Source organism: Rhineura floridana, chromosome 12 (genome assembly GCF_030035675.1).
Source record: "Rhineura floridana isolate rRhiFlo1 chromosome 12, rRhiFlo1.hap2, whole genome shotgun sequence".
Taxonomy (NCBI): domain Eukaryota; kingdom Metazoa; phylum Chordata; class Lepidosauria; order Squamata; family Rhineuridae; genus Rhineura; species Rhineura floridana.
Window position 1 is genome coordinate 13,854,815 of NC_084491.1, and position 6,778 is coordinate 13,861,592.

Consider the following 6,778-nt stretch of genomic DNA (forward strand, 5'->3'; position numbering starts at 1 on the left):
TTGATATCACTCGCTCAGACTTTGCGTTGTAGCTCCTAATTGCTTTTGCTACATCACTTCGCACTATTAAAGCAACCCCGTTTCTTCTTGATTTCTCATGTCCTGCATAAAATATTTTGTAGTTGCCTGATTAAAAATGTCCCATTTCTGTCCATTTTAATTCACTCACACCAAGTATTGCAATATTGATGTGTTCCATTTCTTGCTTGACAATTTCTAACTTTCCCTGGTCCATGCTTCTCACATTCCATGTTCCTATTGTGTGCATCGTACAACTCCGGAGTTTCTTTTCACATCTGTGTCCATCACCCTCTGGGCTTCCTTTCAGCTTTGACCCAGCTGCATCATTAGTCACAGCGCTATTTGTACTCGTCCTTTGTTCTTCCCCAGTAGCTCGTTGAATGCCTTCTGTCCTGGGGGTCTCATCTTCCAGCACTATCTCGGGTTGCATTTTGGATACTCTGTTCATGGGGTTTTTGTGGTAAGAGGTATTCAGAGGTGGTTTACCATTGCCTTCCTCTGAGTTTGGATGCATCTTAGTCTGGTGTCTCAGCTTTGACCATTCCACCTTGGGTACCTCTGCTAGGAGTGTAGCCTCTTGGTCTAGACTCCTGACGGCATTGCTCTCAGCTTCTTCAACACTCTCAAACCCCCTCACCACGTTAAAGTGTGCATCCTAGTGTGCATCCCAATAGCAGGTTTTTACCCTGCATTGAGATCACTGAGACTTAATACTTAGTAAAATAAGAAAAGCTACTTTATTTATAGAAATACATAGTAGATAGGATGGTACTATATATTCCTGTGTTTAAACAGTAGATTTGAAATAAACAATGACAGCACAGTGATTGTAAAGATGAAGAAACAGAACTTGAGTTACTTCAATTCTGTCATTCTATGTGACCACTTTTTTATTTGTGTTTTTATTTGTGTTTAAAATTTAAAACAGTGCTTGGTAAGTGCAAATTTCCTTTCTGGCCATTATTATTATTTGTTTCATTTCATGATTATTACGGAAAATAATTTTGTTGTATAGAGGAGGGGGGTGTTAAAAAATGATCCGCTCCGGGTGTCAAATACACTAGGTACACCACTGCTGTCGAGCTGCCTCTTGAATGCCTCCAGTGTCGGAGAGCCCACTACCTCTCTAGGTAATTGGTTCCATTGTCATGTGGCTCTAACAGTTAGGAAGTTTTTCCTGATGTTCAGTCGAAATCTGGCTTCCTGCAACTTGAGCCTATCCTGCACTCTGGGACAATCGAGAAGAGATCCTGCCCTCCTCTGTGTGACAACCTTTCATGTGCTTGAAGAGTGCTATCATATCTCCCCTCAGTCTTCTCTTCTCCAGGCTAAACATGCCCAGCTCTTTCAGTCTCTCCTCATAGGGCTTGGTTTCCAGTCCCCTGATCATCCTTGTATGAACCTGTTCCAGTTTGTCTGCATCCTTCTTGAAGTGCGGAGACCAGAACTGGATGCAATACTCAAGATGAGGCCTAACCAGTGCTGAATAGAGGGGAACTAATACTTCACACGATTTGGAAACTATACTTCTGTTAATGCAGCCTAATATAGCATTTGCTTTTTTTGCAGTCACATCGCCCTGTTGGCTCATATTCAGCTTGTGATCAATGACAATTCCAAGATCCTTCTCACACGCTGTATTGCTGAGCCAAGTATCCCCCATCTTATAACTGTACATTTGGTTTCTTTTTCCTAAATGTAGAACTTTGCATTTATCCCTCTTGAATTTCATTCTGTTGTTTTCAGCCCAATGCTCCAGTCTATCAAGGTCCCTTTGAATTTTCTTTCTGTCTTCCACAGTATTAGCTGTGCCCCCCAATTTTGTATCATCTGCACATTAGATAAGCATGCTCTGTACCTCTTCATCCAAGTCATTAATAAAAATGTTGAAGAGCACTGGTCCTGTTGTGCCCCAGGCGCAAGGGGAGTTCGATCAGGGAGAGGAGTCAGATGAGGATGAGGTTCCTGGGGGCTTAGAAGGAGGGGAAGACTCTGCCAGCCCGCAGATTTCCTCGGCCAGCACCCCCATTGAGACAGGTCCCACCCCATCTGCAAGCTCCCTGCCTGAGCCATTGGGAAGTGACCCTTTGCGCACGCCAGCCCCACCCATGCAGGAATCCCTGCCTGGCAATTCAAACCCTTCCCCACCAACCAGCTTCCTGCTCCCTGAGGTCGCGCCATCACCTAGTGAAGCCCCTATTGTCAGATGGGCCGTTGGAGGTTCTTTCCTCTCACCCCGCGCGAGAAGAGGGACTTTCAGAACGTGGGATTTTGGAGGAGCCATCATTTACAGGCGAAGACCTTCACTACTTAAGCAGGTGCCCACCCACACTCTAGTGCTGAGTCAACTCTCCCCACATGCTGCAGAGACTGGTTAGGTAGACTAGTTAGGGAAAGTAGTGAGTCAGAGGAGACAGGTTTATGAAGCACACTGCTTTGGATGTAACCATCACACTAATAAAATGCAAATTAAACCAAACCTTGCTTCCGTCTTGTGTCTCAGACTCTGGGCTGAACAGGGCCCAGGACTGAGCCTTGTATTACCCCACTTGTTACTTCAGCCCAGTTTGAGAAGGAACCACTGATAAGCACTCTTTGAGTACGATTCTGGAGCCAACTGTGGATCCACCTGATAGTTGTTCCATCCAGCCCACATTTAGCTATCTTGCTAATCAGAATATCATGGGGCACTTTGTCAAAAGCTTTGCTGAAGTCAAGATATATTATGTCCACAGCATTCCCACAGTCTACAAGGGAGGTTACCCGATCAAAAAACAAGTTTGGCAGGATTTGTTCTTCATAAATCCATGGAGCAGGGGAGGCCCAGGTCTTCTGCAGTGGAATCCTCAGAATCAGAGGACAGCAGTGCCACATTCTTTTTATTAATATTAATCAATTTATATCCCGCCCTTCCTCCCAGTAAGAGGGCAAGGCTGGAGGGGGCACTGGCTCCATAGGTTCAAAAGGTAGCAGTACCTCTGGGTGTGTCCCTGCATGCCCTTCCCCTTCAGGCTCAGAGTCCTCACCCTCCCTGACAAAAAGACTCCTGGTCCTTGACAGTGTAAGTATTTTGCCTGATTTTGTGGGTGTGTGTATGTGAGTTCTGAACATCACCAACTTTTCTTCTGTGAAATGGGTAAGTTGTGCTGCCCATCAGCTTCTTAGCTTTCCAAATATGCTGCCAAGCCCTAAAAGTTTGGGGGCTCTTGGGTTAGAGTGTCAGACTAGAACTGAGAAAATGCAAGTCGAAAGCATTTAGGGGACGAACTACACAAGATCAATTTTTAGCAATATGGCACGACTTTCTTATACAAATGATGATACACACAGGTACCTGTACCACTTCCAGGTTGTTTTGGGTTACCAGAGATGAGATGCAGACAAGAGGTTTGCTTACAAAGAGTTAAAATTTATTGAGTAACTTACAGCATTCAGCCAAGTATTCCCAATAAAAGTGGATCAGTCCCACCGCTCTGCAGTAGCGGACGTCAGAGACTGACCACCCATACCGGGCACAGGTCATGTTTATATAGCATAAATCTTGGCACATATTATTAGCATACACATGAGGTTACATATATGATTAATGAGATTACACACTTTGAAGTTATACATAATGACATCTGTTGCATATAATTGGCTGTTCTGACCTTTTCACAGAACACCTTCAAAGCAGACTAATTGTTAGAAAACTATAATATCTTTCCTGGAGCACCTTGACATCTTCTCTTGGCAATCTGCATAGCTACCATCTTTATCTCCATCTTTGCTAACAAGCAAAGCTCATCATTGACCGTTACTTGACTCGTGCACTAACAAGCAACTGCTGCATTATCTGCTCATTGACCGTCCTTCGACCCATCCACCTGCCTTTGGAGTATAACTTAGATTTAAGCCAACTATGAAATACCTACTGATAAACATATACTTGAATATATGCCTAATTGGGCTCCTTTGATGCCTTTGAACTAACAAGATACATCCCAGCATTATACTGGGCAAGCCATCATATCCTCATTAGAACACCTAGATTAGACTGCAGGTGGCTATGAGGTGATCTGACATACCCAAGGATGCTGGGGCCTGAAAGGGGAATACAAGCCTCCAGGCAACTCAGAACTATATTTTATATTGATCAGCTTAAGGCTATTATAGCTTGCTAATACAATGTGCTGGCACAAGGTATACAGTACCCAATACCCTTGATCTGTGTAGAAATATGGCACAGATGAACTTTGTGGTAACTGTGTAAAAGGAAAAAGGAAATGAGTTTTTTGCAATTGCAAAATCCAATTCCCTGAATACATGGAATAAATCGGTAAGGGAATTTAGCACACCTATAATGTTCTAAATGAATAAGATGAAGAAAAATATTTTGATTATGTACATGGAATTGTTTTTACCTACTCCTGATTGTAATTTGTAATTTGCAAATTAATTTAGCTTAGTTCTGTTTGTTCTTTTTCTTTTTTGATTTTTTCTTTTCCTTTTTTAAAATTAATTTGTTATGAATTGTAATGTTGAAGTAATGAAATAAAAGAATATATATATATTTTTAAAACTGTGAAGACCCGGGTTTGAATCTTCATTTAGCCATGAAGCTCATGTGGTGACCTTTAGCCAATGGCCATCCCTTAGCCTAACCTACTTCACAGGGTTACTGTATTGTGAGGATAAAAATGTTGGTGAAAGAGAATCATGTATGCTACTCTGAGCTCTCTGAAGAAAGTGTGATATACTTAGATCATTTCCAGTCTAGCTTCAGGGTCTGGCCATGGCACTGAAACTGCCCTGGTTGCCCTGGTTGATGACATAGGTTGGAAGGGAGATGGGGGAGTGTGACCCTGCTAGTTCTTCTTGATCTCTCAGTGGCTTTTGATACTGTTGTCCACGGTATCTTTCTGGAGTGTTTCAAGGAGGTGGGAATTGGGGGCACTGTGCTTCACTGGTTCCATCCATAACTCCAGGTCCACTTCCAAAAAATAGTTATGGGAGGCTACTGTTTGGCACCATGGGAGCTGTCCTGTGATGTTCCGCAGGGTTCCATCTTGTTCCCCATACTACTTAACATCTATATGAAGCCAGTGGGAGCTGTCATCAGGAGAACTGGAGTGAGGTGCCATCAATATGCAGATGACACCCAACTATCTCTCTGTTCCATCTGAACTGGAAGATGCAGTTGAGGTGCTGGACTGGTGCTTAGAGGTGGTGATGGGCTGAATCTGGGCCAATAAATTGAGGCTGAACCTGAAAAGACAGAGGTGTAATGTGTCCAGAGTTCTCATGTCTGTGAGATGGAGAGACAGCCTGTTCTGGATGGGATTGCACTCCCTTGGAAGGAGCAGGTTTACTGCTTGAGAGTACTCCTGGATCCAACATTGTCAATGGAGGCTCAAGTAGCCTCAGTGGCTACGAGTGCCTTTTTCCAGCTCAGGCTGGTTTGCCAGCTTCAGCCCCTTTTGGACAGGGATGACTTGACCACAGTACTCCATGCTCTGGTAACTTCCAGATTAGATTGTTGCAATGTGCTCTACATGGGGCTGCCCTTGAAGACAAAATGGAAACTTCAACTGGTCCAAAATGCAGCAGCCAGATTAGTGGCTGGGGTTGCCTTTAGATCTGGGAGGAAGGGTGGGATATAAATTTAATAAAATAAATAAAAATAGATCTCATAACTCTGTATTAAAACAGCTGCATTGGTTGCCAGTTCATTTCTGGCTGCAATTCAAGATGCTCATTCTAGTGTTTAAAGCCATAAATGACTTACAGTAAGTCCCAAATATCTGAAAGACCGCCTCCTTCCCTACAGACCCTTTTGGGTGTTGAGATCAGCAGGGGGCCCTTTTGGTAGTTCTGCCATCCTCAGAAGCTTGGGAGGGGCGGGAGAGGGCATTCCCTGTGGCAACTCCAAGTTGTGAAACTCTCCACCAAGGTGCATCTGGCAACTTCTTCGTACAGCTTTGGGTGAATGCTGAAGACTCACCTCTTTACCCTGGCCTTTGACACCTGAGGCATGTATTTTTAGAACCCACTCTATTTTGGGAGTTTAGGTTTTGTTTTGTTTTGTTTTTTTAAAAGTCATATTTTAAAATTGTTGTAACCCACCCTGGGACTTTTGGGTGAAGGACGGGTAACATGATGATGATGATGATAAGAATTAGCTTCTTTATTCCTTTAGCAATCTTGTTGTATTGTGTGTTATTTTGTTGGGGGGGTTGCCTGTATTCTTAACTTTATTTCAAAATAAAATTCCATTAAAAAAGGAAATGTTACATAAAATATATAATATAAAATCAAAACCACAATCACAACTTCAGCTCACAACTGGCACCTAAGTCTGCTGCATCAGGAATCAGCTTGCAAGCTCATGTTCATTTTGGGAAATTTTATTGGATGCTGACTGCTGTTAAGGAATTAATCCTTGGAGTAGATTAAAAGTCATCACTGGGTTTTTTTTATGTATATGCTTTGGGCACCTGGAAAAGAGAACGGGCTTTCACATTTACTCTTGAGACATTTCAGTTCATTGATGAGTAACTTATCCCACAGTACATAGGAAGGAACGTAGAAAGCTGTCTTATACTGAGTCAGGCCCATTGGTCCATCTAGCTCAGTATTATCTGCATTGATTGGCAGCAGCTTTCCAGGTTTTCAGACCAGAGTCATTCCCAGCATTATCTGGAGATGCCAGGGATTGAACCTGGGACTTCTTGTGTGCAAAACAGGTGCTGTACCACTGAGCTACGGTCCTTCCCCA